Genomic DNA, 22,481 nt, shown 5'->3' on the forward strand with positions numbered 1-22,481 from the left:
AGAATGGAGAAAATACAAGAAACGTTTAACAAGGACGTAGAAGAACGAAAGAGCAAACAAACAATGATGAACAACACAATAAATGAAATTAAAAATTCTCTACAAGGGATCAATAGCAGCATAACTGAGGCAGAAGAATGGATAAGTGACCTGGAAGATAAAATGGTGTAAATAACTGCCACAGAGCACAATAAAGAAAAAAGAATGAAAAGAATTGAGGACAGTCTCAGAGACCTCCGGCACAACATTAAATGCACCAACATTCAAATTATAGGTGTCCTAGAAGAAGAGAAAAAGGGACAGAGAAAATATTTGAAGAGACTACAGTTGAAAACTTCCCTAATATGGAAAAGAAAATAGTTAATCAAGTCCAGAAAGCACAGAGAGTCCCATAAAGGATAAATCCAAGGAGAAACAGGCCAAGACACATATCAATCAAACTATCAAAAATTAAATACAAAGAAAAAATATTAAAAGCAGCAAGGGAAAAGAAACAAAAAACATACAAGGGAATCCCCATAAGGTTAACAGCTGATCTTTCAGGAGAAACTCTGTAGGCCAGAAGGGAGTGGCAGGACATATTTAAAGTGATGAAAGGGGAAAAATCTACAACCAAGTTTACTCTACACAGCAAGGATCTCATTCAGATTTGACGGAGAAATTGTAAAACATTTACAGACAAGCAAAAGCTAAGAGAATGCAGCACCACCAAACCAGCTTTACAAGAAATGCTAAAGGAACTTCTCTAGGCAGGAAACACAAGAGAAGAAAAAGACCTACAATAATAAACTCAAAACAATTAAGAAAATGGTAATAGGAACATACATATCGATAATTACCTTAAATGTAAATGGATTAAAGGCTCCAACCAAAAGACATAAACTGGCTGAAAGGATACAGAAACAAGACCCGTATATATGCTGTCTACAAGAGACCCACTTCAGACCTAGGGACACATACAGACTGAAAGTGAAGGAATGGAAAAAGATATTCCATGCAAATGGAAATCAAAAGAAAGCTGGAGTAGCAATTCTCATATCAGACAAAATAGACTTTAAAAGAAAGACTATTACAATGGACAAAGAAGGACACTACATAATGATCAATCCAAGAAGAAGATATAACAATTCTAAATATTTATGCACCCAACATAGGAGCACCTCAATACATAAAGCAAATGCTAACAGCCATAAAGGGGAAATCGACAGTAACACAAAATAGTAGGGGGCTTTAACACCCCACTTTCACCAATGAACAGATCATCCAAAATGAAAATAGGAGGATGCGACTGGCCTCGGCCTTCCACAGCGAAACGCCGCACTTCCCTCCAGGATGACAGTGATGGGATCCCATGGTCAGAAGAAAGGGTGGTTTGTACTACAAGGTTTAATAATAAAAACAAAGTTTTTTGGAAAAAAAAATGAAAATAAATAAGGAAACACAAGCTTTAAATGACACATTAAAAAGATGGACTTAATTGATATTTATAGGACATTCTATCCAAAAACAACAGAATACACTCTCTTCTCAAGTGCTCAATGAACATTCTCCAGGATAGATCATATCTAGGGTCACAAATCAAGCCTCAGTAAATTTAAGAAAATTGCAATGGTATCAAGTATCTTTTCTGACCACAATGCTATAAGACTAGATATCAATTATGGGAAAAAAACTGTAAAAAATACAGACACAAGGAGGCTAAACAATGCACTACTAAATAACCAAGAGATCACTGAAGAAATCAAAGAGGAAATCAAAAAAATACCTAGACACAAATGACAATGAAAACACAACGACACAAAACCTATGGGATACAGCAAAAGCAGTTCTAAGAGGGAAGTTTATAGCAGTACAATCCTACCTCAAGAAACCAGAAAAATCTCAAATAAACAACCTAAACTTACACCTAATACATTTAGAGAAAGAATAAAAAAACCCCAAAATTAGCAAAAGGAAAGAAGTCATAAAGATAATATCAGAAGTACTTGAAAAAGAAATGAAGGAAACAATAGCAAAGATCAATAAAACTAAAAGCTAGTTCTGTGAGAAGATAAAATTAATAAACCATTAGCCAGACTCATCAAGAAAAACGGGAAAGACTCAGATCAACAGAATTAGAAATGAAAAAGGAGAAATAACAACTGATCAAAATACAAAGGATCATGAGAGATTACTACAAGCAACTGTATGCCAATAAAATGGAAAACCTGGAAGAAATAGACAAATTCTTAAAAAAGCAAAACTTTCTGAGACTGAACCACGAAGAAATAGAAAATATAAACAGACCAATCACAAGCACTGAAATTGAGACTGCGATTAAAAATCTTCCAACAAAGGCCCAGAACCAGATGGCTTCACAGACAAATTCTTTCAAACATTTAGAGACAAGCTAACACCTATCCTTCTCAAACTCTTCCAGAATATAGCAGAGAGAGGAACACTCCCTAACTCATTCTACGAGGCCACCATCACCATGATACCAAAACCAGACAAAGATGTCACAAAAAAAGAAAACTACAGGCCAATATCACTGATGAACATAGATTCAAAAATCCTCAACAAAATACTAGCAAACAGAATCAAACAGCTCATTAAATGGATCATACACTATAATGAAGTGGGGTTTATCCCAGCAATGGAAGGATTCTTCAATATACACAAATCAATCAACGTGATACACCATATTAACAAACTGAAGAATGAAAACCATATGATCGTCTCAATAGATGCAGAAAAAGCTTTCGACAAAATTCAACACCCGTTTATGATAAAAACCCTCTAGAAAGTAGGCATAGAGGGAACTTACCTCAACATAATAAGGGCCATATATGACAAACTCACAGCCAACATCATTCTCAATGGTGAAAAACTGAAACCATTTCCACTAAGATCAGGAACAAGACAAGGTTGCCCACTCTCACCACTATTATTCAACACAGTTTTGGAAGTTTTAGTCACAGCAATAAGAGAAGAAAGAGAAATAAAAGGAATACAAATCAGAAAAGAAGAAGTAAAACTGTCACTGTTTGCAGATGACATGATACATACAGAATCCTAAAGATGCCACCAGAAAACTACTAGAGCTAATCAATGAATTTGGTAAAGTAGCAGGATACAAAATTAATGCACAGAAACCTCTTGCATTCCTACACACTAATGATGAAAAATCTGAAAGAGAAATTAAGGAAACACTCTCATTTCCCACTGCAACAAAAAGAATAAAATACCTAGGAATAAACCTACCTAAGGAGACAAAAGACCTGTATGCAGAAAACTATAAGACACTGATGAAAGAAATTAAAAATGATACAAACAGATGGAGAGCGATACCATATTCTTGCATTGGAAGAATCCCCATTGTGAAAATGACTATACTACCCAAAGCAATCTACAGGTTCAATGCAATCCCTATCAAACTACCAATGGCATTTTTCACAGAACTAGAACAAAAAATTTCACAATTTGTTTGGAAACACAAAAGACCCCGAATAGCCAAAGCAATCTTGAGAAAGAAAAACGGAGCTGGAAGAATCAGGTCTCCCTGACTTCAGACTATACTACAAAGCTACAGTAATCAAGACAGTATGGTAGTGGCACTAAAACAGAAATATAGATCAATGGAACAGGATAGAAAGCCCAGAGATAAACGCACACACATATGGTCAACTTGTCTTTGATAAAGGGGGCAAGCACATACAATGGAGAAAAGACAGCCTCTTCAATAAGTGGTGCTGGGAAAGTTGGGTAGCTACATATAAAAGACTGAAATTAGAACACTTCCTAACACCATACACAGAAATACACTCTAAATGGATTAAAGACCTAAATGTAAAGCCAGACACTATCAAACTCTTAGAGGAAAACATAGGCAGAACACTCTATGACATAAATCACAGCAAGATCCTTTTTGACCCACCTCCTAGAGAATGGGAAATAAAAACAAAAATAAACAAATGGGACCTAATGAAACTTCAAAGCTTTTGCACAGCAAAGGAATCCATAAACAAGACGAAAAGGCAACCCTCAGAATGGGAGAAAATATTTGCAAATGAAGCAACTGACAAAGAATTAATCTCCAAAATATACAAGCAGCTCATGCAGCTCAATATCAAAAAAACAAACAACCCAATCCAAAAACGGGCAGAAGGCCTAAATAGACATTTCTCCAAAGAATATATACAGAATGCCAACAAACACATGAAAGGATGCTCAACATCACTATCATTAGAGAAATGCAAAGCAAAACCACAATGAGGTATCACCTCATACCAGTCCAAATGGCCATCATCAAAAAAATCTACAAACAGTAAGTGCTGGAGAGGGCGTGGAGAAAACAGAACCTCTTGCACTGCTGGTGGGAATGTAAATTGATATAGCCACTATGGAGAACAGTATGGAGGTTCCTTAAAAAATGAAAAATAGAACTACCACATGACCCAGCAATCCCACTACTGGGCATATACCCTGAGAAAACCATAATGCAAAGAGTCATGTACCAAAATGTTCGTTGAAGCTTTATTTACAATAGCCCGGAGATGGAAACAACCTAAGTGTCCATCATTGGATGAATGGATAAAGAAGATGTGGCACATATATACAATGGAATTATTACTCAGCCAAAAAAGAAACAAAATGGAGTTATTTGTAGTGAGGTGGGTGGACCTAGAGTCTGTCATACAGAGTGAAGCAAGTCAGAAAGAGAAAACAAATACTGTATGCTAACACATATATATGGAATCAAAAAAAAAAAGTGGTTCTGAGGAACCTAGAGGCAGGACAGGAATAAAGATGCAGGCGTAGACAATGGACTTGAGGACACGGGGAGAGGGAAGGGTAAGCTGGGACAAAGTGAGAGATTGGCATGAACATATATACATTTACCAAATGTAAAATAGATAGCTAGTGGGGAGCAACCTCACAGCACAGGGAGATCAGCTTCATGCTTTGTGACCATCTAGAGGGGTGGATAGGGAGGGTGGGAGGGAGACGCAAGGGGGAGGGGATATGGGGATATATATATACGTATAGCTGACTCAGTTTGTTATACAGCAGAAACTAACACACCATTGTAAAGCAATTATAGTCCAATAAGGAAGTTAAAGAAAAAAGCATCATCCTATAGAAATATGTGAGCCACACATATAATTTTTAAGTTGCTGATAATCACATTTACAAAAGTAAAAAGACAAAGATGAAGTCAATTGTTTAAATATATCTTATTTAGTCCAATAAAAGAAAGTATTTCAACAACTAATCAATACAAAAAATTATTAGTAAGATTTTTTTTCAAACTAAGTCTTTAAAATCTGTATTTTACTTTTTATGGCCCATCTTAGTTTGGACTGGCCACGTTTAAGTGCTCAACAGCTACTTGTGGTTTGTAAGTACCATGTTGGAATAGTGCAGAACTAGAATCATGAAGTGATTTTTTCTTTCTTTTTTGTAACAAGGATACGAAATGAAATGGGGATACTAGTCATAGTTTACACTTTAATAGTAAGTCATGGAAGGCAATGCAAGGTTCACAAAAAAGGTCAGTTAGTAAATGATGGTACAACCAAGTAGCTACTAAAAGCTCAGTTTCCAAAGAATATACAAGGGTGTATAAAACATGTTCATAGTAAAGGGGGTGAGGTAGATTTAGAGAAAGAAAACAGAGCACACAATATTATCTCATGAGTGGCAGTTAGAAATAAACATACATACCCACATGAGTCTGGAAAGGCATATCCCAAAATGTTAACATTGATTATCTGTGGGATAACTGATATAGGAAAGACTAGATTTGACACAAGGGAATCATCAGGAGTTTGGGACACATTATATTTAAGATACCTATTAGATATCCCAAGGGGAAATACGTTGTCTAGAGTCCAAGAGAGAGGTTCAGATGAGAAATGTAAATTTGGAAACTGTCAGTGTATTATAGAACTTAAAACCAAGAAAGAAACTGCATGAGTTGCAAACTCTCACAAAGAGAGTGAGTTTCAGCAGAGAAGAAAACAGGACTAGGGACTTCATCTTAGAATATGCCAACTTTTAGAGTCAGGAAGATGATGGAGAACCGGCAGACTGGGAAGAATAGCAAACTAAGTTGAAGCAAAACCAGAAGATGCAGTGCTTGAAGGAGTAGAGAAAGACCACCTGCTTCAAATAATAACTACAAGCCCAGTCAGGGAGGACTGAGAACTGACCCTGGTTTTGACCTGAAAGCCACTCGTGATCCTGACTGAAGCCGTTTGGGTGGAGAGTTGGGTTCTAAAAGGAGTGGATTCAGAGAGATTAAGAGGAAATGAACTGCAGAGAACATGCATGCACTTCACACGAGCAGTTTTGCTGTAAGGGGGACAAAAGATAGGGGTATTTGTATCAGTCTGCCATCATATTCCTTGTGTTCTCTTCCCTCCGACTGTAATGTAAGTTCCTGGAGGCAGAGAGTGCTTTAATTCTCTGAGCCCAATATTACTTTGGGGGCAAAAAAATTCTGTGTCCAGCAGTAACACAGCAAGTTTACACAGGTGAACTACTGGATCACCATGAGAGTTAATTCCTGATTCAGATCATCAATAGGAGGAACCTTCAACTCAGGGTAAACACCTCTGAAAAGTAACTGCAATCTGATAATTACTGGCTGCCAGGGAGGCAAAGCATAAATTTCTTTGTAACTCAGTGAAAGCTTTCATCAAGAATGATCTTTTTCTTTTTGGCAAATCCCAAGTTTAAAAACCACTAAACCCTACATTTCTTTGTCATTACTGTAAAGATGAAAAAAACCCCAAAAAACCCCAAATATTGAAACTTCAGGCAGATAACTAACTAGTGAAATATCTATATAACACAAAAGACCATAGATTGAAAACCAAATCAATACAGGGGTTGTTACAATGAAAAATACACTGACTAGAAAAATCAGTTATTCTTCAAATTTTCAACATTTTACTAAGTCTGGACAAACTTCAAACTATTGTTTCTGCACAATCAGTCTTTCAACAACAGTTCAACCTAACTGGAAAAATCATCACAGAGCTAACATGCTAGAAGGTAATTCTAGATAATTATCAAGTTCAATATATTTGATTCTTGGCATAAGAACATCTTCCTCTTTAAGATTTATTTAGAAAGCACAGGTTGTTTCTAAATAGAATGTAGGGACTTATTTCAAAAACTTGGTCCCCTAGGTTGAGAAATGATGACCAGAGAATTGGCAGGATAGTGAAATAATTGCAGTGATGTCAAAGAAATGTAAAGTTCTGAGGTTTATAAACTTAGATTTTAAGTAGTTGAAAAGGTTAGACTGGTAACTCAGTGCAGAAGTTTCTATGTGTATATATGGCAGTCTATTTTGCTCACCATAAAACGTCTGATAAAACACAAAATAATTCTATTGATGCTGCTTCTTTACTTGGTCCTGTTAACCTAACAAGACTCCACGTTCCCAACATAATCTCAGTGCTCTGTTTCAGTTCTCCTTTTCCTGGCTTACAGATTCTAACTTCAGTGTCTTCTCTCCATAACCAACCATGTCCCTTCCCTCTGCCCACTCTATCCTTTAATTTTACCAACCTCCTACCCGTCAGAAGGAAATACTGGTAACTGTACAAACAAAGGACTGCAGTGGAAGAAAATGAGGGGCAGAGCCCTCACTGTGTAGCACAATCCTTCATACTCAGTAGGGGCTCAAGAATCAAGATTTGGGTTGCTTAAAATAAATTTTATAGACAGGCTAAAGGAATATGGAAACAAGAGTAAAGAGAAGGACTAGGACATGACTCGTTCACTGTAAAGTAATTCTGTGTGTGTGAGTGTGTGTGAGCTGCATGTGTGGGTGTATATGAAAAAGAGAAAAAGACATTCTATGATATAACACAAGAAAAAGATATGTGTTTTAAAGTCAGGCAAATGGGACTAAGAGAGGTGGGGGGATAAAAAGCTTAGCAAGATAACAATAGGACCGCCATCAAGTAAAGATATCAGTTCATATACAATTTTAGAAAAAATTTACTTTTTAGTAAAATGCAAATAAAATGAATTTATCAAATCCCAACTAGGCAAACTGGAATTTGCCACTTGGCAAAAATTACCATGAAAATAAAACAATAATAATTATTAAGTAATAAGGAAGTCATTCTTAATATATGTTATTCTGTTTTAGCTGAAACTCCTTGAAATTTGAGGTCACGTTGTCCTTTGATTAATTCTGCATTGTGCTTAGTGCACCATCATGCACGTGAGGGCATTCAATAGTAATTACTGAGATTGCATTTTGATCAAAGAGGACAAGACTGACCTTTGCCTATAAGGAAAACAATGCCACCTGCCTCCTGTCATACTCTAATATTCCAACTGGTAAGTCATATTCCTCTAAATTAGTGATATGTATTTGTGATTGGAAGGTTTGAATTTATAAAATTCTTTGGGCTGGTGAGCTCATTCTCATACTTATGAATCCTGAAGGCTGCCTGACGGTCTCCCATTGCCTCCCCTCTTTTGCACCCTTCATGGAGAAAAGGCATCTATCTCTCAGCATGGCTGTGGCTAAAACCCAGGAACCAACCCCCTGCCCCCAACACAGGCTTACCTTTTGCAAAGTCCTCTAGGACAGACAGTAAGCACCAGGCATGGGGCACAGTTCTTACTAAACCTCCCCACCTCCTGACTAGTCCTACGCTGCAGTGGCCACAGCAACATATCCCACCCCCACGCTCCACCACCACGAAGAAGATGGCAAGCATCAGTCCCCTTGTCTTTGTGCCCTTTCAGGTACTGCTGCTCAAACTTTCTTCTTTCTACTTGCCCCAGCCCACAGATTTTATGTGCAAAACCGATACCCTTTATTTCCATTAATCCTCACTCCAAAGCTGACTATCCTAGAGGAGTTAATGAAAACATTGGTCCGGTTATAGAACCTCATGTCCATAGCAGAAATTGGCAGAAACGGGCATTCTACAAATTAAAATAACAGAATTTTCTTTGTAAATAACTCCAATAATTGCTTTCCTTTTTGCAAGTATGACCCAAAGATGGAAGTCAAACTAAAGCAATAAAAAAAGTAAAGAAAAGCAAGTGAATGCAACGTCAGTGAGAAAAATGAGTAGAGTTTATGCTACGGTGATCTGCAAAGCCTTTGGAGCAGGAAAGACTTAGGATAACTTCCTAGATCCATCACTGGATCTAGTAAAGGCTGATTGCCTTTACTCCTGTTACTGGGAAAATCCCCCTAGACATAAAACCCTGAGCTAGTTTTCAAAACAGGCAATAAGAAATCATGACAATCTTTCAAGTTTCTGATTCTGAAGTCTCCTTCCATCTTATCCACCACCCACTGACCAAATACAATTCAGAACCTCAAAACTCTCATCTCCATTAGTTCCTTTATCTCTGATTTGTTTCAAAGATAAACTTTAAAGATAATTTTAACAAAGTTAAAGGATCAGTAAAGCAACTGAGCCAGTTCAAAATGATTTAAAGATTAAACAGTCTCTTTTATCACAGAGAAGGCAGCTGCTCTGTGGTTTTTTGTTTTTTTTTTTCTTTAACAAAACAGAGATTTCATCTCTATTCTCTCTAATTTACCATAGCTGGGAAAATTCAGTATTAAATTGAATATTCTGTATACATTTAAAAAAAAGTTTAAAGGTGTTTGCGTTTTATTTATTTATATTTTGCCTTTTATTTATTTATATCATTTATCAAATTGTATAACTCACTGATTTTAATTTTTAAGTTCATTGTCAAATGAGTTTTCCTTTAATGATATTTTAATTGACAAATAAATCCCATGACAGCATAAATTCAGATTTCACTTTTTTTTTTTTTTTTTTTTTTTTGCGGTACACGGGCCTCTCACTGTTGCGGCCTCTCCCATTACGGAGCACAGGCTCCGGACGCGCAGGCTCAGTGGCCATGGCTCACGGGCCCAGCCGCTCCGCGGCATGTGGGATCTTCCCAGACGGGACACGAACCCGTGTCCCCTGCATCGGCAGGCGGACTCTCAACCACTGCACCACCAGGGAAGCCCAGATTTCACTTTTATATAGAATCCTAAGGTTGTTTTACTCTCTACGACCAAAGAGAATCAATGTCAAAATAATTACCTCTTGCAAAGAAATGTATGGTGTTCCACAAGCCCTTTTCTTCCAAATAAGGGTCTTAAGGTACTGTTTAGTCTTCCTCCAGAAAATTATTCCAAAACTAAAAAGGAATACTTGCAGGAAAACAGTCGGTTTTCTTTCCATCTCCTTTCCTTGAGAGAACCACAGCAAAATGTAATTTTAGGCTTCCTGTCCCAAAGTAATATGCCTGAGCACTTTCTCCTCTGCATCTTTTACCACTAGTGTTTAGCAAACAAGGTTTAAAAACTACTACTAGATATAAATTACCTTATGCTTAGTACAGATGGATACATGTGCTATGAATTGGCTTAAACTGAAGATAAATACAGGATGTAAACAATAAGAGAAACTATTTTTGCAGCTGTTGGTCTCAAGTCTAGCATTATTGATTGTGGTAATAGATTGTGCCTTTCCTAGGAAACCCTGCAAGGCATACCTGCCAGGCTCATTTGCTGAGTCCTGTGACTCATATGGCTTAATGCCAGATCAATGAACGACAGTGTTATTCAAAACTCAGGGTTACCAGATCTCACATTTTGGTCTCTAGTGGCCTTGCTATTACCCTTTGGCTTCTAAAGAAACCCAGGCTCATCCACATAGGAGTTAGCTAATGGAAATTTTCACAATCCCAAATCAGTTTTGTTTAATTAACTTCATCTGATGTGAGCCTCTCACTAAAAATATTAAGCTGAGAATAGTGTCACTTTCTAAGACTCACATCTTTACCTCAGAGTTCTGAACATTTGAGTTGGTGAAACATTTCTTTCTAATATGATTTTCCCTCATTAATTATCTTGAGGCATTTTAATATCCTTAGGGATGACTGCATCCACTGAATTAGGTCAAGATTTCGTGGTCTCTGTTGGCAATCACAAGTTTAAGTTATAGTTATCAGTGAAAATATCTGACTTGTGAATTTAATGTTGATAGAATCAGCCATATATTTTGCAGTCTCTGAGGGGGGCAGAATTATGGTCCCCAAAGATGTCCACATCCTAACCCCCCACCCTGTGAATATGTTACCCTACATGACAGAGAGGATTTTGCAGATGTGATTAAGGATAAGGATCTTGTCCTAAAATGGGCTGATTATCCTAGGTTATCCAGTGGGCCGCATCTAATCACATGAGCCCCTTAAAACAGGGGTCCCCAAATCCCCCTGCTCCCTGTACCGGTAACAGTACCAGTCCATGGCCTGTTAGGACCCAGGCCGCAGAGCAGGAGGTGAGCTGCAGGTGAGCGAGCAAAGCTTCATCTGTATTTACAGCCGCTCCCCATCGCTCACATTACCACCTGAGTTCCGCCTCCTGTCAGATCAGCGGTGGCATTAGATTCTCATAGGAGCGCGAACCCTACTGTGAACTGCACACGTGAGGGATCTAGGTTGCGCGCTCCTTATGAGAATCTAATGCCTGATGATCTGAGGTGGAGCTGAGGAGGTGATGCTAGCGCTGGGGAGCGGCTGCAAATACAGATTATCATTAGCAGAAAGGTTTGACTACACAGAGAGCATAACAAATCAATTGTTTGCAGACTCACATCAAAACCCTATCAGTGAGTGGCAGGTGAAAACAAGCTCAGGGCTCCCACCAATTCTGCATTATGGTGAGTTGTATAATTATTTCATTATATATTACAATGTAATAATGATAGAAATAAAGTGCACAATAAATGTAATGAGCTTGAATCATCCTGAAACCATCCCCCCCCTCTCTGGTCATGGAAAAATTGTCTTCCACTAAACCAGTCCCTGGTACCAAAAACGTTGGGGACCACTGGCTTAAAATGAAGGTTGCTTCCCAGCCTTGAAGAACCAGAGAGATGGCCTCATAAGGATTCGGTCTGTACTTGCTAGCTGTTAAGGTAAAGGAGGGTGGCCATGAGCCAAGGAATGCAGGTGACCCCTAGAAGCTGGAAAAGACAAACAAATGGATTCTCCCCTAGAGCCTCCAGAAGGGGATACAGCCCTGACACCTTGATTTTCTAGTCCATTGAGACCTGTGTCAGCCTTCTAACCAATAGAGCTCTAAGATAACAAATTTTATTCACCAAGTTTGCAATAATTTGTTACTGCAACAAAAGAAAAATAATACCTTCCTAGTTTTTATACTGTTTCATCACTCGTTTTTTGGGAGAAAGTAAAAGCTGACTAGGAAAAAGTGCTCTACTCTAACTGGGGCATGTGGGGTCACATAAATGAAAACCGGCCTGTTCTACTGTAGGCATCTAGGTCCCAGCCCTGGCTCTGCCATTAAACGAACACAGACAACTGGGCTAAGCATTTAACCAAGCCCTCACAGCTTGAGCTTCTTTCCTCTCACTGGACAAAATGTTCATTTCCAGGTCATGTTCTCTATTACAGCTTCCTCTCACTCTTCTGGATACCGGTTTTATTTGTCTTTCTAGTAAAAGCCAAAATGATCCTTTTTCTGCCATGTTTCATTGTCTCACACTGGTAAAGTCTACAGACCTGGCATTTCCATATTTCAGCAGGAGCAAGTTTAAGTATGCATAAAACTTAAAACATTCTTATTAGGACATAAAAATAGAATGAAAACTCTCCTAAAGCAATTTTTAAAATCACCCTGCCTAAAACTGCTTGGAACCACTTCCTGCCTGAAGCATGAAGGAAACTGTAATCTTTACAGTACACTCTGTATAAACTGCTACTTGTATTGGTTAAGTCAGCAGGAGGAGATATACATGGATATCTTAAGGATTCAAAACTGCAGAAGTATTTTTCTTATTACAAACAGTTAGCTACTCAATACAGTACATTATATTACCCAAAACATTAATACAACAAAGAGCAAAAACCTGATGTAACATAGCCTAGAATATAATATACTCTTCTTTCCAATACAAACGTATGAAAAGTGTTTCAATAAAAAGGTTTTAAAAAGTATGGAAACAGTTTATATTGACTTAATTTCTTTAACATTTAACGTACCGTAATCTAAACTAGGTGGTATCATAATTTCTCTCTACTTTTCAGGAACTTTTTTGAATTAACTAGCAAATTTTCAAACACATAAGCAGGATTAAGTATTCAAAACAGTAAAGAAATTAAAAGTCAAAGCATTTTAGCATATTTTAGGGTAGAAAGGAATTCATTCATAAATAAGCATTTATGATATTCAAGATAAGACAGATATCTTTTATGTGAAACTAAATTTTTAACCTTTTTTTACACTCTCTCACAACTATGTTTTTCACTGATTCTTTAAAGAAAGGTGAATGAAGAACATTATCAGTCCACTAACATAATATTGCACAAAAACAAAGCAAAGGTAGAGAGCAGAGTATATTCCAGAAGACTCCAAAAATACAAGAAAGAAAATGCCAGTTTTAATCAGTCTCTCTAGAAATGGACAGTCTAGACCATTTACTGACCTCTCAAAAGAGCCATCTGTCTACCTCCTACATATAATAAAGGTTCCGCTACATAAAGAAATGGGAGAGTCCCCATCCTACCTACTCCCCTCTTCTTCATTCTCCTGCAAAGCTATCCATTAATTATTTAGAAACTGCCTTTACCTACCACATCCATTTAAACACAGTATTACATTCTTCACAGAGTATACTGAAATAGTCCCTTGGGAATAAGGAAGAGGAAATAAATGCACAACTAACATTGTCATATGAACAGACCTCTCGGAACGGAGAGAGTCAGACACAGGCAGTAGAGAGAAACCTGTGTGTCTCATCACTTAGTGTTTATTGATAGGGCACATTGTGGTAGAAAACTTGAAACAGAAAACTAACTTTTCAAGGGAAATACTCATTCATGGCTCTTCTATTTGAATGTTGTAAATGTCTACAATATTCTTTTCATAAAGCTGAACACAGGTGGCTTATCCTTAAGGAGCATGAGTATGTGTTAAAGGAGAACTTTTATGAAGCGCTGATTTCATTTGTCACAATAATAGAAGCACTATTTTTATTATCAAATTGGGAGATCTTTGAAAAGCATTAAAAGTATGAAATTAGTATGAAATGATGGTTATCAATATACTTTAAACTTCATATATCCCCCTGTAACTAAATCTTTGTTTTAACAATTTAAGTTTTAATTTCCCTAACATGCAAATTCTCAATGTAACTTGGCCCTTCTTTCTAAAAATATCTTCCCATAGCCTCTTAGACCTTTCAAATGTTAATACTGTTTAAAACTGGATAAAATATACAAAGTATCAATAAAAAATACATAATTCACACTCAGAAAATTGCATTTGTGCTGTGACACCTGTCAAAATATTTTAAGGAATTTGTATATTTCAAATCATTTGAAATAAAAAGCTCTACTGTGTTTGCTATTGCTGCTTACCAGGGAGAGTAGCCAGCATTACATTGTACACTCACAGTTATTTATATAAGCCCACGCCATGTATGTGCGCATACAGACGCACACAAACACATACACGCACTTTAAGTACAAACTAAAAGTCTGTTCTAGGTAATTGGCTGAAACATATACTATGTTTTCAGTCAGTAGTATACCGTAGAAAGCAAGAAACCATTCATTCACCTGAAAGAGAAAAATAGAGGCATTTGGTAATTCTCCGATATGCAAAACAAGGCACTTACCTTCCATTTCTAGGGATGTCTGAAATAGAACTGGAAACCGAGCAACGGGTGAGGGGCTTTATTGCGGGGTGAATCATCCCCACGTAGAGGCTCTGAACAACCCCTGTATGCATACTGACATCATCAGGAGAGACTTGGAGGCAGAGGATACTATGGTAACCAAGCAATGTGCTGGGAAACAGAAGCCTTTAATTGCTTTAACAACTTCCTGGGGCTCCAGCGACCAGGCTTGGATTTACTAAGTAGGAAATGAAGGTTGTCACAGAAGCAGCGAGTGTGACACAGAGCAAGGGGACTCAATGAATTCTGAATCTATTCACCGCAATGTGACTTTTAATGACAACTGTCATTACATGATTCCATTAGCAATATTCTTCTCACAGCTGAAGCTCTGACGAAGTCACAGGTCAATAAATAATGCACCCAGGTAGCAACAGTATAAGTATTCATAGATGGTTTTCTCACTTAACAAGCATTAATACTATTACATTACAAACATCCTTTTCCTTGAGGGTGAATACTTGATTCCCTTTGAAAAGAAAGCTCACATCTGTGCCTTCGGAGGTCAGAGTACTGATAACAATGAAAACTGATGCTCTGCGTTTACTTCTCCAGGAGATGGCATCTGCCCGTTCCATTTATCTCCGGGCTCCAATAAATCCCCGCCAATACATCACTTATCCAGAAAACACCCCCAAGCCAAATGCCCAATTATGACACCCAGATAAAATCAGAAGAAATCTACCATCTTACTGCTCCACAGTCTTCCTGGTTAAGTCTTCTATCACAGGCAAAATTACTTCTACTTCTAACAACTCCCAAAACTATACATAATTTAAATCTTCCCTTTGAACTATTTGTTCTCCCGTGCATCTGGCACCCCATTCACAAGAACACAACCCCTCTTAAAAATACCAGGTTTAAAGTAATTGCTTAAAATAACAACGTTTCAACATCAAACTGAGTCTATAATGATATATCATGCTTATTTGATCAGATGCGATGTTTTAATAAGTATGTAATTTATCATCTGTACTATAAAAACTATTGTTTTCTTCTCTATATTGGATTGACATTTTTTTAAACAATACCATGGTCTAATTTTTTCTACTGTAGAATACTGTAATTGCAAGAATAATCAAGTAACTTGGCAGATCCTCTTTAAGATACTCATAACACAATAAAAAATGAAGGTTGTCATTCTGTACTGTATACTGCAAGCTACTACAAAGAAATTATTATTATCTCTATTTCAATTCAGATGAAGCTAAGCCTGCCTTTTAATGTTTCCCTTGTGAGTAAATACCATACAAATGTATGGCAATAATACTGCTTACAAAAATAGTAAAATGGAATACCACAGCACCGATTTACAGTCTGGAAAAACATAGAGAATTTTAACCTAATTGACAAGTTGGACTTTTTGCTACCATAGAGGTTGGGGAGAATTCTGAAAATAGTATAGTAAGGTCAGCTCTCATGAAAAACATAATATTTCAGTTTTCCTTAATTTAGGTAAAGTGAAAAGGCTTTCCAACAAAATGGAATTACTCCTAACCTCTCACTTGTTTTTCCTGAGATACCGAGTCTGAGAAGCAAAACATGCAAAGTTTACCATGAAATTCATGAAAATAGTGTGTATATACATATATATGTGTATATATAGATGTATGTGTGTATATTTGTGTGTATATATATATGTATGTGTATATATATATATATATATATACACACACACACACACACGCACGCACGCATGCACATATTAGGTTGGCCAAAAAGTTTGTTCACATTTTTCTGTAAGATCACATGGAAAAGCCTGAGCAAAATTTTTGGCCAACCCTCCTATATATATGATTCACACACACCTCTACATATATATATATATATATATATATATATATATATATATATATATACACACATTATATATATGATTCAAATTTTAAAACAAATGCATTTGTTTATTTGAAAATGCCCAAAAGATATACACCTAATTTCTGAGAGTGGTTACTTCTGGCAGTTTCAATTATAGACTGAGAGAGTCCTCCAATTTTTATATTACATAATTTTAAACTTTTAAAAGTTTTTCTAAACACCATAGATATGAATTACTACTGTAATTCAAAATATGAAAATTCATCTAAATGTGTTCTGAACTTGCAATCCTGATTTACTTGCTCTCAGAGAAGACCAATGACAGCTTCAGTGGACTAGATCCTAACATACTAGCCAGACTATTTCAAGGTTGTTTCTGGGAGATGATCCACCTGTCTAAACAAAACTAGGTTGGGAAAGGTAAATAAAGGTTATCTGGACAGCACGCACACAAAAGGGAACAGGTGTATTGACTACTCCAGAGATGGGATGGTCATAAAGTAAGAGTACAACAGTAAAGCTAGTTTGCTAGGGTTTTTGTTTGTTTGTTTTTAATAAATTTTATTTATTTATTGGCTGCGTTGGGTCTTTGTTGCTGTGTGCGGGCTTCCTCTAGTTGGGGTGAGTGGGGGCCACTCTTCGTTGCGGTGCACGGGCTTCTCATTGTCGTGGCTTCTCTTGCTGCAGAGCGCGGGCTCTAGGCGCGTAGGCTTCAGTAGTTGTGGCACATGGGCTCAGTAGTTGTGGCTTGCGGGCTCTAGAGCTCAGGCTCAGTAGTTGTGGCGCACAGGCTTAGTTGCTCCATGGCATGTGCGATCTTCCCGGGCCAGGGCTCGAACCTGTGTCCCTTGCATTGGCAGACAGATTCTTAACCACTGCACCACGAGGGAAGCCCCCTGCTAGGGTTTTTTTTAAAAAAAGGTTGAGTTTAGAAAAGAGTCTCTCCAAGTCCCTCACGTGCTGAATGCTGAGGCTAAGCAGGATGCCCTAGGTCACCAGCTCCTGCGCTGCAGCACTCACCCACTGGGCTGCCTGCTAACCAAAAATTACTTTTGAGTGTTCTTGAATTTGATCTTAATATTGTAATTGTTTTTTAAAATTGTCTATGTTAATCAATATGATCTTTTCATTGTACTGGTTCTTCTTATAAATATGTAATTTAATTAAATATTCTCTACATCATTAAAGAAATAGCCTATCCAAAAATAAGACCAAACCAAAAGATGTCCGCCCACTACAGAAGGCTGAAGGGAATATGGAAGACCACCAGCAGGAATAGAAATCAAGTGTCCGTGAGACAAATGGCCCCAGGTGGCCAGATTTTGTGTCCTGTTAAAGATGCTTGCTTCTGCGATGAAGAGTGGCCCTCGCTTGCCACAACTACAGAAAGCCCTCGCACAGAAACGAAGACGCAACACAGCAAAAATGAATTAATTAATTACTAAACTCCTACCCTAAAAAAAAAAAAAAAAAAGATGCTTGCTTTAGAGAAAAGGGGCCTCGTATCTCCAACGTTCATTCCCTAAATCCAGGCTTTATTTAGTTTTTATTCTCCTCTTACGCTACAAAAACAGCTTAATGTGTCACGTTCTCATGAGTGTTCTATTTCCTCTTGCCACTCCACTAAATCTCTTGATCAATGCAATCTCATTCCCACCTTCTTAGGGAAGATGATAAACTCTTTCTTAAATGATAACTACCTCCTTTACTTGGATTCCCAAGGATAGCACAGAGAAGCCCGTGAAGCACACACCCACATTAGGCCACTCACAGCACAGAGCTGGGAGCTGGGACAAAGTACCACAAAACAGCACTAGCTCCACCAAGCTCTGACATATTCTTTCTGGATAACTGTATACCCCCTTTTATCTGTCCTAAATGTCAGAAAATCCACTTATTTCCCAATGGATCTTAAGGCTTCACAGACATCCAAACAATATTATAATATCTCAGACTGAAAGACAACAAAAGTTAGAAGGTAAAATACTCTTTCACAGGAAACAAAGACACAGCAAAGAAATCACCCCTTGACTGTCAAAAGTATTATAAATCTCATCTACAAACCACCTTAATCATTAAATTGAAGTTTAGGGTTCAATGAGACTCTGAGCTTAACTTATTTCTTCAACTAAATTCATGTTGGCAAGTGCCAATTCAAAAGCAAATGTAAGTTAAAGCACCACTTCTGAGGGGATATTTGGCCAGAATTTCTAAAGCCTTGACTAGTCAGCTACAGTGCCCCCTCCTGGAAACCACCTTTCTGATAAGGCAAAAAACCCTCCATTCTATTTTTTTTTTTTAGGTAAGAAGTGGATTTATTTAGAGAAACATACTCCACAGACAGAGTGTGGGCCATCGCAGAAGGTGAGAAAGGCACCAGGATATGGTGTTGTCAGGTTTTATAGTGGTGGGTAATTTTACAAGCTACTGAGTGGGAGAAGTATTCCAGCTATTTCAGGAAGGGGTGGGGATTTCAAAACACCCTCAATTCTAACCCAGCTTTGCCTCATGATTTACGCTGAACTTCCTCTTAGCCCAGAGAAGCAACATTCTTGGCTCCTCTGGTCTTAATACAACACTTTTCCTAATTCCAATTAAAGATAGTATAAGGACTGAAAAATGACAGTGTATATGGGATTTTATTATTAGCATATGAGCTTAAATTCGTTAAATAAAACAAATTCATACTGATTTAATGAAAAAGTATCACACTAACTTCCAACGGCAAAAGGGTTCTAACTCTTCATCACTGGCCAAACCCACTCGGTGGCCAAGTTTCACAGATGTATCTTCTCCTTGCTCCAGCCCCACAGTTGCCCCTCTAACTTAGATCTTCTCTATCAGTCATCTCATAACGCTCTGGTCCATGGTCTTCCTGACTTCATTGTCCCACCTCTTTAATCATTCTTTGTATCACTTTGTCCTTAATGAGTCTTCACAAATCATGGCCTTGACCAGATTACCACAAAACTCAAAATCCTAAAAAGCTCCTCCTGTGCACCACTGAATAAAGTGCAGAGTTCACAGATTCCATGTGAACGCATCTTTGCCAACCTTACCTCCAGGCACCTTCAGCTACAGCCAATTAGACAATCTGATACACTAATATGTCCCCATACCTTCCCTCCTCTAAGCCTTTGCTCTTACTGTCTCTTCTTCCTGGAATCCCACACCTACCTCCTCATTCCACCCCCAACATACACTCCTCCTGTGTCTCCTCCCTGGCAGCCCAAATCCTACAATCCTTCAAGATCTACCTCCTCCATCAGGGACTGGTTCCACCCCAGAAATTCCACAGTATTCTCCACCTGGCTAACTGCATTTAAAACATTCTACTACCTAGTTATTATCTTGCGTCTTATTTCCCTCTCCCTTCAATCTTCTGAAAAGTAGAGACAAAGTCTATATTTGCCTCCCATTCTCAATATAGCACCTATGATTTGCCTTTGGCATTCACTTGATAAATATTTATTGAATAAATAAACAAAAAAATGTATTGTGTCCTAATTTTCCAAAGTGATTTTTTGATTTTCCAAAGAATAAATTATTTTACTTAATCTCTGAAACAACCTAGTGCGGTAGGGTAAGGTAGAAATTGGAATTTCACCTTTAGAAATGAAAATAAAAAACAGAGTCTCAAAATGATGCAATGATTTCTCTTGAACCACATATCTTCTAGGTCCTCTGGTTCCCCAACAGGCTCCTCACCTGGACATCTACTGCTTCTGATGACGGCCAGAAAGGAGGTGCTTTCATATCCCCTCACAACAAATCCACTGTTTCTGAAGAATTAAGGCCAGAATGGCCTTAATTTTTCTTCCTTACGAGTGACCCATGGCAGAGTCATTAACATCACCATAATATTCTCAAGGCAACTCCTGAGGCTTGGGAGAAACATTTCTTACTACCCGTTTCTCCTCCCTATATCTAGCTACAAGTCTACCTTCTCAAAGGGAAAAAAAAAAAAAAAAAAAGTATCTTACCTCACGATTCAGCTATGCTGGGCAAATCCCTGACTTTTCTAAACATCAGATCTTCATTTTCAAAAAGAGAAGAACACTAGTACTACCTCATACTGTAGTTATGACGATAAAGATAATGCATAAAGTACTGGCACATCAAAAGATCTCAATTAAAAAGTTATTACAATTAATAATAATGAACAAAACCACAGAGAATCAAATTATACCACCTTCTTTGAAAGGCTTCATTTGTATTCCAGTACAGTCTATAATTGGGTGATGAGGAAACAGAAATTGGCCAAGTAAGAGCTTGAATAATTAAGTGGGGACCTTAGTTTTTTTGTTGTTCAAAATGAGGGTGTTGATCTTTTCCAGTCTAACATTCTATGTGCTAGGAAAGCATTCTAAGGCAATGCTTTTGTTTCTCCCACACAAATATCTGCCCTCTTCTGCAACCAAGCCCATCAGAGTACCCAATGTATGGGTACTTTTCTTAGTCCCTGTAATAGACTGAAATTATTCAAAGTTTTATCCTTAAAGAATTTAAACTTTGCTTTCATTTAAGCATTCAGGATCTTTATACTACCACTGAACTCACCCATGAGTCAATTAACTTTGGTGTTTTCCCAAAAGTAAACAATGATTATAAAACCTTCAATGTTTTGAATCTAAAAGTCAAAGGAATTACAGATGATGGCTTACTCTAATACCAAGAATTTACTTCAACATTTCATGATTCTAATTTTGATTATAATTCCCAAAGGAAGCACTGGATTAAGTTCTAATGTAGTTTCTCTAAAGAAGCCAGTTTAAGATAAGTTCCCATTTTAGTCTCTCAATTAGTGGAACTTTAAAATACCTTTTCCCTGGGATACAAATTAAGAACTTTGCTGAAAATGTAGAGCATTTGTATGAATCCAAACACAGATATTGTTTTCATGAAAAAAAAGGAAGCATAAGAGGGGTTAAAGATGATGCCTGCGGCCTAAGAAGACCAACTGAGCTGAAAGGGTCTGACAGCAGGATGTGGGTTATAATGCCTCTGAATGAAATCCTTTTGTGTGAGGGTCTCACAAAGGGCATCCAGGCAGGACTGTGTGTGTTTGGATTTAAATTAATCAACCAGTCAGTTCCACAATGCTAAGATTCCTCCTGTTTAACAGATTAAGGCAGGTTTACTGGCAGTTCCCAAATGATGTCAACAGCTTCTAAAAGGTCAAATGCAGCAACGCACACCAAATGTCCTAGAATAAAGAGCACCAATAACTCTTCCCTCTATAATCTGCTAGGTGTGACTTATTAAATGCAGTGGATTATCCCATTTTAATCAGCTGTCCTGGTATAAATTTTCTTTTTTTTCTTTCCCCAAAAAGCTGAAACACATTTATACATTTTAATGATATACATTTGAAAACTGCCTGTTTTATTCTATAGTATATCTGGTTAAAACAATATAAATAGCCCAGCTTCACCACCGCATCTTGCAAGGGGGTTGGGTGATGGGGCAGAAAGGCACAGAGGTGGAACTATTTTAGTCAATAGGGGCCAAGTACGACCAAAGCATTATCTGTGTTGTTAGCACAAACTCACAAAAAGAAAGTTATAGCTGCAACCACTGCCAAGTAAAAAATGCTCAAAAAACAGCATGTATATAAAAAGGAAGAACCCTGGCCAGGTGGAAGATTCCATATGGGTTCAAACTCATGGATTCTAGCCCTTCGGGAACTTCTTTAAAATCTCGTGTTTCACTGTTTTTCCCAAGCAGTAAAGGATTGAATGCATTCTTGTAAAATATTAATCATGCGTGTCTTGGGCACTGAGTCAAAAAGGAAAAGGGAAGAGAAGATAAGCCAAGGATACTAGAGTATAAGGTGCTCAGGACCAGCTCTTGTCTGACAATGCTGTAGAAACATTAACCGCTGGCCCTGGGACTCAAAGGAAG

General features: G+C 37.6%; 1 protein-coding gene across 14 annotated transcripts in view; it reads right to left on the minus strand.

Moving 5' to 3' along the window:
* Positions 1 to 22,481, minus strand: part of PAM (peptidylglycine alpha-amidating monooxygenase) — a 282,583-nt gene that overhangs the window by 218,439 nt on the left and 41,663 nt on the right. The window lies entirely within an intron of this gene.

This window comes from Aethalodelphis obliquidens, unplaced genomic scaffold (genome assembly GCF_003676395.1).
Source record: "Aethalodelphis obliquidens isolate GAN/ISIS:26980383/991018 unplaced genomic scaffold, ASM367639v1 scaffold4, whole genome shotgun sequence".
Classification (NCBI taxonomy): domain Eukaryota; kingdom Metazoa; phylum Chordata; class Mammalia; order Artiodactyla; family Delphinidae; genus Aethalodelphis; species Aethalodelphis obliquidens.